The sequence below is a fragment of the Callospermophilus lateralis genome, chromosome 3 (assembly GCF_048772815.1).
Source record: "Callospermophilus lateralis isolate mCalLat2 chromosome 3, mCalLat2.hap1, whole genome shotgun sequence".
Classification (NCBI taxonomy): domain Eukaryota; kingdom Metazoa; phylum Chordata; class Mammalia; order Rodentia; family Sciuridae; genus Callospermophilus; species Callospermophilus lateralis.
In genome coordinates this window covers 44,832,339-44,845,147 of record NC_135307.1, presented here as the reverse complement: position 1 = coordinate 44,845,147, position 12,809 = coordinate 44,832,339, and the positions used below count along the sequence as shown (strand labels likewise).

Below are 12,809 nucleotides of genomic sequence, written 5' to 3'. Positions count from 1 at the left end.
TCTGGATTGGGCTTTTACATTCAGTCCACCTAAATGTGATCTCAAGAGAGGATACAGTTGATCTTACTATGCATTATTAAATAGTTACTGAGTTTTATCTCCTATGTGACTACAATTCTAAAAGTATAATTTAAAATGTCATTGAACTATCCTTATGGATTAAAGATGCAATTAAAATAGTCATTGATATTATCTTTTGCCTTTGTATTTATGTAGAACTCACAGATTCCCCGCTTACAAAATAAAAAGAAAAGAAAAAGAAAGAAAGAAAGAATTTTCTTTAGGTCAATTCTACTCTTGGTCTAATCTCTACACCAGATGAAATTTACTAAATCATTGCATCACTCTAAGATGAAGTATAAGAGTGAATTACTTCAGAGGACATTTTTCTGGGGACCTAAAGGGCTATATATATATATATATATATATATATATATATATATATATATATATATATATATATCTTTAGCAATGATCTGACCAGACAATTCCTGCAACAGTTATCCCGCCTCACAGGAATATGACTAGGCCCTTCTGTGTGGGTAATCCAACCAATACTTATGCATTATATTTACCAGAATGACAAATATTTATAATAATTTCACTAATGCCCAAAATATTTTATTTGAAACAGAAGTAAAGCAAAATGGTATGGCATTGCTTTTCTTATTGTGCTGTCACAAAATAACATTGTCCCATGGATTTCTTACCTGCATCAGATATTATCAGATCTTGAACTGGCAAGTGTCTGGTAAATGATATTCACAAGGAGCTAGTAGAGAGTAATAAAAACAGCTGGAGACTGAATGACCAAGAACATCTGACCCAGCTCCTGGGCTTGCCTGCAGGTACACACCTGTAGTCCAGAGAGGATGGATCCCTGGAGCAAGTCTACAGCTCCCCTCTCCCCAACATGATGCCTTGAGCACCCTTTTTTTTTTTTTTTTCTTTTTGCTGGTGCCTACACATTCTGGTCTCTATGATCTTCAATGAGCAAAGTATGACCCACATCAACTTAGAAGAAGAAAACCACATACAACCATGTATCAGCCACGAGGTGCTATTGGGAGCCCAGCTCTTGAAATCAGCTTTCCTTCCAAAATTATTTTTAAGAGACAAGGATCACAATTTCATTTTAGTTGATTTACAGAAAATCAAATAGTTGAATTTTGTTTTCTTCTTCTTCTTCTATTGTTTACCCTGTGTGTGTGTATAATTTTTTTTCTTTAATGTCCCCCTCCCATTTTATGTGGTTAAAAAAGAGATATATGATGCTTGCCCACCCCCACAAACACACACACCAACAACTTCTTATGGAAGATTTTTCTTTGATAATCTTTCTGTCTTTAGAAAGCTAGTGAGGAAGACTATAGCATACATTATATTATAATAATTGTTCAATTATATATTCAATTTAGATCATATTATAGTTAGAGATTTTCTAAATATTTTAAAGTAACTCTGATCTGATTCTTCTAAGCTACTTTTCTCAAATTTCTCAGAATAATACTGTTCTAGGCTATTCACGGGTGTCTGCAATCATTTTAGTCTGAGAAATAATGTACATTCCCATTCACTCACCCTCCAAACCTTTCTCAAACCCAAAATGAACCCAAAAGGCTTTTGAAGTTCTGGAGACTGAGAAGAGAAAGCAGACTCTGCCACACAGCCTGAGTTTTGAATCCAAGGTTAATGATAGCTGTGTCACTCTTCTATGTCACTCCTAGCTCATGTGGGTAACAAGAATATGATGTCTTCTCCCACCAAGGACTATTCTAAAGCCAAGAAGAACACTGTAACCTAGCACAGATTGCAAATATCTTTATATATCACCACAGAGCTATAAATACCTACAAATGAGAAAATTATTCATATTCATATTTACACATAACCTTATGAGTTTGAGACCTCTGCCCACTTTTTAAATTGACAGTATAATTATCTTTCTGTCCCATTTTAATCTTCAAATAATTCAGTCACCTTTAGTACCTGAGAAATAATTAAAGATGTTTCCATACTTTGCAAACAATATTCTTAGCATGCCCACAAATGAAATTTGCCTGATCGCAATGATATTGCTGCTCTTTTGTTTTCTTCCCCCAGTCTTTACTATAAGTGAGTATGCTAAAAGAAGGCATATGTCAGACTCTCCAACTACTCCCGCCAAGACCCACATGAATACCAAAGTTAAAAAGGTATGTGTGAAGGAGATGAACTGTGTAGGTTTGTGATTATAGCAAGTGCTCATTGATTGGAATCAGGCTGGGTGATCTGATTCCCTCCTGTTGTGTCTACAGGTTGGTCACCCGTCAACTTCTCTTCAGCTGTCACTCTCTATGTGCTCTGTGCATAGTATCTCATCTAAGCTAGGCATTGTGTCTTGCGGTTCTCATCTAATTCTTGCAGTACTCTGCAAGTACTCTTGCAGTGTGTGTGTTTGGGTGCGTGGCAAGCATCATATATCTCTTTTTTTAACCACATAAAAAAATCTCCATTCTGCACTGGAAAAAAAAAAAAGAAACTTGGAGAGTTTAAGTACTTTGCCTAAGTTCAATATCTAAAAGCAGGGATTCAAATCCAGGTACAACTGACAACGGTTCTGCCTTTCATGGAACCATGTTATTTTATTTTCTTCCTGGTCTTCTCCACTCATGGTGGGAATGCTGAGGAGCCAAACATAACTCATTTTGTACTCCAGTATTTTCTCCAGTCTGATACACATCAGGCACTCAGTAAATGTTTACTGAACTGAAGCTCAGTGCTTTAAGATTTATTGTCTGGTTTTCCTAGATCCTGACCACCCAATATAATCTGTTTTGCAACTAGAAAGTCCTCATTTACTGGTTTTAGTTAAGTGCCCAGATGCCTTGCCTTTCATTCACAGTAATGACTTCAAGCCCTTCCCTACCCACAGATTTCACATATTTCTTAGCAAACAATGAACACACTTGGTCTGCAAATCAAAGTTAGTGATGTGCATAAAAACCCAGGATGATGTGTATCTGCTGTCCCCCACCCCCACCCCATCAAAAAAATCCCTCTGACTTCTCTCTTCTGGTCTTCATGTGGAAAGGTATCCCTTATCAGCATAACAGATGATAGATTTTTCTGCAACATGCATGAGGAAAATCATATGTACCCTTCAACGTCTGGCAAACATAATTTATAGCAATGGATGAGGACTAGTTCTACCTTCTAGCTCTTCTGGAATTCTTATTGGCTTTTTATTCCCATTTTTCTAAGAAAGTTGAGACATAATAAGAATAATAATGACATATCACATCTTAGTTTAAAGGAAACTTCAATTTTGAGTCCCTCTATAAGTTGTTTTTCTAGTTGTTTCTAAGTTGGTAATGACTATTTAGACAACTGCTTTGGTTTTTAAGAGAAGGGTTTTCATTTGAGGTAAAAAATACATGGTCGTTTTTAAATGGTGTATTCTGAACTAACGTATACTGTCAAATATAAATACTATCAATATAAACAATGTTTGTTCTATTAAATGAAAATTATCTTGCGGATTTACTGATAATGTTCCTTATTTCTTCTGCATTGATAATGCTCCTATAAGCACCAACATGTTTCTTAAGAACCTGCACAGTATCCTTAGACTACTCTGCATATAGACAGAAACATTAGCTGTCTATCAAAAACTTTCTGTACACAAGATTCTATACCAAGCACTTTGAACTATACTATCTTTACAACATGCCTCCAGGAAAGCCTTTCTTCAATTTTAAAGATGAAGAAATCAAGGCTCAGAGAGGGCAAGAGATAATTCTAGGTCTACACAGTTAAGAAATGAGCAAGCTGAGACGTGAATTCAAATTGGCTGGATATAAAAATCTCTGCAGATACTGAATTTGCCTACTCTTTCCATGTCCGGAGGATATGAATGAACACTGACCTGAGAACATGGAGGTAAAACAAAGCCCTGGGTTCTGAGGTTCACTCTGACTCTGCCTCAGATTTATTTGCTTGTTTTTTATTTACCAGGTATTTTCTGAGAACCTATTATAGAAAGACCTCAAATTTTACACTTTTAATATACAAATATTAATACCTGCTCTGGCATGCCTCTGGAAGTTATAGAAAACTTATACTGAATTGGTGGGATTTGAGCTTTTCAGAGAAAATTTTCATGAGTTATTTTTCCAGACTGTAGCAAATGAAGAGCCCTAATGTCCCCTTCTGTTTTTTTTTAAATGACAGGTTTTAAACTTTCACAACTATATAATATCTTCTCATAATCATGAATATGATTTCATATGGTCTAAGTTGGTTCTGAATAGTAAATTATACTTTTCCCCACAAAATGAAATTTTAAGGCAACTTGGTATCATGAAATAATAGTTTGCCATCAACTCTATATGTACTTCAGTTTTTCAATTTTGCAAATGGAGATTTTGATAAAACATATATTCTTAAGATAATGTGAACACCAATAAGGAGTTCATTTATAGCCATCTCATACCAAGATTCTCCAATAGATGCAATTCAGTTAGTTTGAAACATTAATCTAGATAGAAAACAAATGCCACGGTAACAGTGCTGCCTACTTCATTAAACCTAACACATTGCAGATGGGAGATCCAACTGACTACCTTGATATTAGTTTGTCAAACTAGGCAATGAACATGTCACATCTATTCTATAAAATTGATTTCAAAAGTTATTCATATACAGTAACCTGGGCCAGTTTCCAATCGAAATTATGAATTAACTTTCAACATTAAAAACATTTTTCTAAATGTCAATGCTGCTATCTTATTTGAGGTGAAGATATGGGAGAGGTGAATGAAAGATTTAAGAAATTTCTGCTTTTCTTTCCTATTCTTTCTTTTTAAATAAAAATTCTGCAATCCTTACTTTTGATTGTTTTACAGCTCAATTGATAAGGTGTGTTCCTTTTTTTTTGTTCAAGAAAATTTAAAAGCAACTAATTTAAATATGCAAAATTATCTTGAGTTGTTCATACGTGAACTTAAAAGCCGTGCAACACAGGAAAATTAAGTAATTATGCCTCCAAGTTATTTACTGCAATTAAGCTCATTTATCATATGCAAATTAGTGCAAACTGGTCTCATTAGTTACTAAATTACTCAATATGAGCTGAACAATGTAGCACTCCAGTTTGTAATGAAAAATCCCTGTAGAGGCAAGCAGTATCAATTAAGCTAATTTGCATATGCAAATATATTCACTAACTTTCTCTTTTTCTATATTTAGTTTTACATTTTCTTACCATTCCAGATCATGGGGAGACTTTAGGGTCACTCACCTATCTCTCCTTCTTCTATCATAACTGAAGAAATTAATTCAGAATGCCTCTGTTATTTGAAATCATTTCATTTTATTTTAGTGTTGATGTCCAGAGGGATAGCACTTTACCAAGGGCCATCAGGAAAAAGATAATTCAAATTCCTAGAGATCATCACTTCTTTGATACTTATAAGTTCCAATAAAATAAATAGTTGAAATTCTAACTCATCATTAAAATAGAAAATACACTTGAAGGCATTACTTTTGTGCAGAAAAGGCTTTTGAAAACATTACCATCAGATGTAGAAGGAATGTTGACTTAGCTAGACAGCATCTTAATAATAATTTGTATTTTTATATTAGTCAGCATTTGAGCTATTTTAGGTGTATTCACTTTCCTTTGCCCAGATGTTTGAATCATATTAGTTAACCTTTCAATTTATTTTGCTGAAAGAAATTAAAGGTGATATTGACATTCTCTACATCCACCCCAACACTGTTTAAGTATACTTTACAGTGTCAACTATACATTGTTTTTTCCTATACTTCCAGTATATCTTCTCTACCAGAATCTTCAGTTCCATAGTTGACTGGTCTCTGAGACTGGAGTGGTACTGTGACCTGAAGTACCTGAACACTAATAAGGATATATAGAAGATAATGTTTATTTTGCTTTCCTAAATACAGCAATACAAATTTTCAAAAATTTTTGGTAGAGAATACATATGTTCTTATTTGTCTGACAATAAATCTGCAACACCTATATGGTATATGGACCAACTATGATTCCACATCTGTTCTTTTTTAAAAAATTCATTTTATTTTTATTTGTAGATGGCCATGATACTTTTTGTTCTTTTTTTAATTTATTTTTATGTGGTGCTGAGGATTGAACCCAGGGCCTCACACATTCGAGGCAAGAGCTCTATCACTGAGCTATAACTCCAGCTGTAGCATCTATTCTTAACCAACTTATTGTCAGTAACAATAGAAACATGGAAATTAAAATGTAAATCTTAACCTGATTTTCTTCTAAATATGATCCATAACAGACTCTGTAAAAAAAACACAGGCTTGGGCTGTGGTTGCAGCTCAGTGGTAGGGCGCTCACCTTGCATGTGTGAGGCACTGTGTTTGATAATTAGCACCACATAAAAATTAAAAAAAAAATGAAAGTATTGTGTTCATCTACAACTAAAAAAAAATTTAAAAACACCCCACAGGCTTTTTTTTTTTTCTTTCTTGAGACATGTCTATGTACTATCCTATATTCCATAGTGGAAGGTGTTGAGAGGGAAAACTTAAAAAGACACGAATGAAATCTGACAGTTCATTTAGGTCATCATCCATGTCATTTACACAAATCCTTGATGAATTTGTCTAATAAATAGAAAAAAGTTAATAGTTAAATTTGAGTAACTTCTCTGTATTTTTAGAAAACACGTACCTTAATGAAACTATTTTCCTGTGGTCCACTATAAGCCATATATTCATTTTGTGCAACAGAGTTCTTCTACTAATAAATTATCCTTGCAAAACTATTTTCCTAGATATGCCATAGAAGACAGACAATCATACAACCATTCTACTGAGCCTTTACTACTGTCAGAGAACCTGATGTACTAGAGTTTTAAAATGTTCTTAGAGGTTCTTTATGGTCCCTCAAAGGATCTGTCCATGGAAGTTCTCTTTCAGTTTGGGGCCTAAGTGTTCTAAGAGCAATATGAAAATTCCCTTTTGACCAAAAATAATGCAGAGGCAATGACCTAGACCTGAGGGGGTGGTTCATGTAATATGGCCAATCACAAAGTTGATATAGTGATACCATTACTTCCACTTAAGACATTTCTTATAGAATATCCTTTTTAACTGAGTTTAAATAATAAATTCATTCCTGTGTCATTTTTGTACAAACATGTGAGTACTTATGAGAAAATCATCCAAATCAAAAAATTTTATTTTATGATACCAAACATCAAGACTGTCTTTCAATCACTTTCTAAGCACATGACAGTTATTAGTAATTATGTGTATTATACAATGTCAGTAGTATAATATATATGTACATATAGTTTAATATAAAATGCTGAGAATGAATTCAAATATAAGCTTTAAATATCTTCCACTTACTAGGTCTGATTTGATTGTTTTAACACCTGTGAGGTGAATAAAGTAGCATTAGTATGGAGTATGCAAAAACATATTACAACTTTATATAATAATTATATAAACATTATTTACAGAGTGGGAAAAAAAGCAAATCCTTCTGCTAAGGGCATACAAATAATTAAAGCACTCCATTCATAAATCTGGCACCTAAGGGAAAGCCATTCCGGTAGTTAATTTTATGACTTGCAAAGATGATATTTATTATCATTTTGTGTTTCGTTAACTTCAATAAGTTAAAATATGAATATGCTATCTGGTCACTAAACTGGAAAAGTAAAAATAAATACCATTCATATTTTTTTCATGCTAAGGAGAGAATGAAGTAGAAACAATAATGCCCTATGGAGAACTTTCAAAGCAGAAACCAAATTTGTGCTTAGTCACATGTACCCCATTTAGGAAAGATCCTGCATCATTATCTCCTGAAGTTCTTGGATTTTTACCTAGCCTGTCACAAAATGTATAATCCACAATCTTGACTCCTTGTCTTCTCATTCCTCAGCTAACTTTAAAAAGTCAAAGAGGAATATAATGACTAAAATGTCTTGACTCAGGCCCAGTAGGTACACTTCACAGCCCTGACATCCCTTGAACCCTTGTATCCCTTGGGAAGTTGGCTCTTCCCCAAAATTCATGCCTCTAATAGCTACAGGTCCACTGGGACCATAAAACTGATCACAGTCAATAGTAAGGCTCCATGAGAATGGTGACCCCTGAGTTGGGCAATGTACAACTCTGGGCCTTGGTCCTGCCCCCATACCTAGTACCGTTTGGAAACTGGCCTCACAGAAGTTGATTTTACATTGATGGAATCCTCATAATATTCAGCTTTTTCCCCTTTAGGTGGAAAAGAAATTTTAAGAAATTTCATCAGATTTCCTAAGAAAAAATATGGTGAATTAGGTATGCAAAATAAAAACACTTATTATAGTCACAGCATGGATGCATCAAAAATTAAGAAGTTCATCCTCATCTTCTACCCTCAACCTCTATACACCAAGGGAAATGTGGTTTGTATTTCAATGAAACAGCATTGGAGATGCAGGTAGCGGGGAAGCGTGACACTTGCTGCTGTCAGCCCCTCACTGGTATTTTGATCTAACCTCTCCTTCACCCTCCAAATTCAGTCAGTTTCCTAATCCTGTTCACTCCAACTATAATTATCTTAATTTTTCACTCTTAAAATAACTGTCTTTTAAAATGCTCTCACCATTGCTTGGGAAGTATTTCAATCTAGCTTTAGCATCCTGAGTTCAAATTTTACTCTGTTACCTAAAAAGACATGTAAACTTGAGTTATTTTAGTTTTCTAAGTGTTAGCTGACTTAATGTGAAAACATACATAACCACAACCATAGTACCTATCTCACTGGGTACATATTGTGAATATTTGATGATATGAGAAGAAAAGTTAGCACAATACATAAAACTTAGTAAAATTTCAATCAACCTATGCTAAAATCCATTTGGACTAGGTTCTTCTAATTGAAACACACATATATGTACACCCTCTCAGTTGGTATTTGCATTAGAAATGCAAACTTTTAGATATAAGCAAATATCCAATAGTGGAAAATGGTTAAATAAATTGTGAAACATCCATAGTATGGTGTGTCATTTAGCCATTAATAATAATGAAAATCAATCCTTTCTTAATACAGATATGACCACAAGATATTGATTTTAAAAAGGCGGATTGCTAAAGAGCATATAATTGGCTAACAGAGCTTGTTTTCCATCTATCTTCTGATATGCACAAACTGCTTAGCCCCATAAATCTCAGACATATAAATACAGTCTCACAGCATGAAATACAAAATATTTCCTTGGCACTATCATTTCATCTCCTGCACTTCTTTTATTACGAACATTCACATTCTTCTCCTTTGCCTTCTGCCATATGTTAGGTTTATCTTTTACACCTAACACTCCAGTGCAACTGTTTCAATTGAAAAAACTTAAGGCATCTCTTCAGTATTTACCCTATTAAAGATTTATCTTCAGCTACCTTGACATTATTAATATTTCTTCCCCTAACAAAATCAAATTCTGTGGTGTCCTATTCCTTCTTGTCTTCTCTTTTCTCTTTGCATTTTAAGTGACAACTTGCCCCCCACATGCTCCTTAACCCTCTCTTTGCTCTACATCAGTTCCATGGGTTTTCAATCCATTCCTTGATTTGAACTGCCATTTATTTCAACACCAGTGATTAGTATTTCCAAGCCCTATTTTCAGCCCTAGCTTCAACACTGCTTCAGAGGATCAGACCCAGGATTACAACTGCTCACCTCATATCAACTTAGCTATTTAAGAAAATATCCCTTTAAATTTCTCTCAGGCAAGAGGATCAGGATAGCTAGCTACCAATCTAGAGAACCTGTGACCATCATTAATCCTTCCATTTCCTAGTCTGTCCCCTCTACTTAATGACCTTGTGCCAATGATCCTATCTCAGTTTCATAATACCGCCCCATTCACAGAACTCTACCTTGGAGAAGATCTTCACTTTCTTTCTTGAAATGTTGTAACAATTTCCTAAACGGTCTCTTTATATCAGGCTCTCATAACTCAAAAGACTTCCTAGACACTGTATTTTGATAACTCCAGAAATAAACCAAATCCTTCCTTGTCACTTCCCACATAAAAGCCGTCTCCATTGGCTCATCACTAGTTAGAGAATCAAGTCCTCACCTCCTGGGTTGGCTCCCCAGGCCTGTCACACATGGTTCATGTAATTTCTCCACCTTCATGTCTTATGTGCTTCCTGAACGTGTGGAACAGCCATCATATCAAACACACTAACAGTCCCCCAACAAGATCTATTTATTGCTCCCTTGCCTTTGTGTTTGATACTCCCTTTGATTAGAATATTCTTCTATTTTTTTCATCTAATAAACTCCTATTCATCTATCAACAACTTTGAGATGTCATTTTTAACGTTTCATGGCCAATTCTAGAGTCTTTGCTCTTTCAAAGCCCTATCATACTTGACCAGTTTAACGTTCTTCACTCCTGGTTCCTGTTTCCTCAAATGAATGCAAGGTAGTTAAAGATGGCAGCCACATACAATGAATATTGTGTTCTTACTAAGTATCTGAAATTTTGGAAGGAGGGTAAGTGACATAAACTGTGAGGGCAGAAACCATACCTCCACCTTGTTGAGAACACAGCTTTTATAAAGCATTTGCAAGAGAAGAAAGGGTAGGAAGGAGAAAAGAAGTGAAGAATTTATCCCAAGATGCCAGGAATCAATCAGACTCTACCATAGACCCTCTTGAAACAAGATGTAGAAATCATCTTAACCTTGCAGAACCTTGCGATATCGTTGAAGATGCCATAGACATGGAATCTATAGGCTCAAGGATTTCCCTGCTACTTAGGCAAGGCAACTAATTGCATAGCCTAAAGGATGCTCTTCCTGCTAATACTACTTCCCAACCCCATCTTGCCCACAATACTTTTACTTAAGAGAATAAAATAGTATAGTTCCATACAGATTATGTAGTTCTTCTGTTCCATTACCATTGATATTAAAAATCAAATGATACAAAAAGTACTAGTCTCTATGGAAATTTCAAGATCATTGCTTGAATTTCTTGTAAGCATATCTATGAAACCACTTACATTTTAAAGTCAACAGCTTTGAACATGCCTGACATGTGTATTTGGGTGTGATTTCTTTTTTCTTCTTCAGTTGTACACCCACCTACCACCACCACCCCACCCTCTCTCCTTTTTTCTTTACTCTAAAGTCAAACTAAAACCATCTATTTTTTAAATTCTATATATTCTTCAAATATATAGAATGGGCATTAATGTCCTTTTAAGTTATGTGTGTTCCAAACTAAACTTCCCCAGGGTCTTTGTTATTCTTCATGTAACATGATTTCTAGTTCACTTGCTAGACTGGTTATTTTCTTCCAAATGACATACAGAGGTCTACACTTCTCTTAAAATGTAATGTCTGAATAGAGTGTGGCCACTCAGTGTGGAGAAGAGCAAGCAGCCTCCTATTAGATCCTCTCTCTCAAAGAAGCTTAATGTTGAACGGGCACTTGAGAGAGAGCCAGTCTATATTTTTATGCTGAGTTATATTTGATTCAAACTCTAAAGTTCTATATTAGTTTTTAATTTTTGCAATTCCTAAGTCACTCTCCCATAGGATTTTGGAATCTTGATTTCCAGAATAAAATTAGAAGATAATGATCATCTAGGGCCATTCTTTGAACTGTTTGTTTGTTGTTTTTTTTTTTTCATTGATTCATTCTTAAGCACTGATTGCTTAAGAGTATAAACAGAAGTAATCCTGAATAATATCACAATCCTACAATATATGTCAGGGCTCACACAAAACTTATAATGGAGATTCTGAACAAAGTATATACAGGAAAGAAGGATATAAAAATTTTAAAATCTGGGGCTGGGGATGTGGCTCAAGCGGTAGTGCGCTCGCCTGGCATGCATGGGGCACTGGGTTCGATCCTCAGCACCACATAAAAATAAAATAAAGATGGTATGTCCACTGAAAACTAATAAATAAATAAATAAATAAATATTTTTACAAATTCTCTCTCTCTCTCTCTCTTTAAAAAATAAAATAAAGTCTGGAAAGAAATATAATCCTTTCTGTACTCTTAACACTAATTCTGGGTTACTGCCAAGGTAACTTGGAAACTATATGTACACAATGGAATAGCATCTCTTAAAGTGGGTTTCAAGAAATATCAGTTCTGAGATATTAACATGTATTAATGGAAAAAATGAGAAATACAGAATAAATGAAGTCAGAATTCTCAAGTCCTCATATTTCCAAATGTGAATTTTAATTTCCCTGATCTTAACAACATTAAAATTATCTCAGAAGGTTACTGAAAATGATAAATTCCTGGTTCTGATCCTATATCTCTGTTTCAGTAGACCCAGGTTGAGGTCCATGAACACACCCTTTCAGCAAGGGTCCAGTGATTCCGAAACTACCAGCAAAAGAACTGCTCTGGAAAAATCCTGGGATTGAATTACCTTACTTTTTCAGGGAGAAGTAGGAGGAGGTTTGTAGTATACATACTTTAGGGAATAATGTGCTAGATTCAATACTACTTTTGAATCTTAAGAAAATGAAAGCACCATTGAGGTAATTTTTTAACTCCAGATAGACAGGAATCTGGAATTTACTTTTATTTAGCTACAAAGTTTATCTAAGAAAAATGTAACCTTTTTAAAAATATAGCAACTTGCCTAAATATCCCAAACATGTCTGCTTCTCAAGTTGCAGGTAAAAATATCTTTCACAATTAAAAGAAAATTTGGTCATGGCAACATTTATCCTGGAAGCAAGAATAATGTAGAATAATTGCCCATGTATGAATGCAAAAGTATTGA

The 12,809-nt window shown here is 34.6% G+C and overlaps 1 protein-coding gene across 6 annotated transcripts in view; it reads right to left on the bottom strand.

Moving 5' to 3' along the window:
* Npas3 (neuronal PAS domain protein 3) overlaps positions 1–12,809 on the bottom strand; it is an 834,969-nt gene that overhangs the window by 410,591 nt on the left and 411,569 nt on the right. The window lies entirely within an intron of this gene.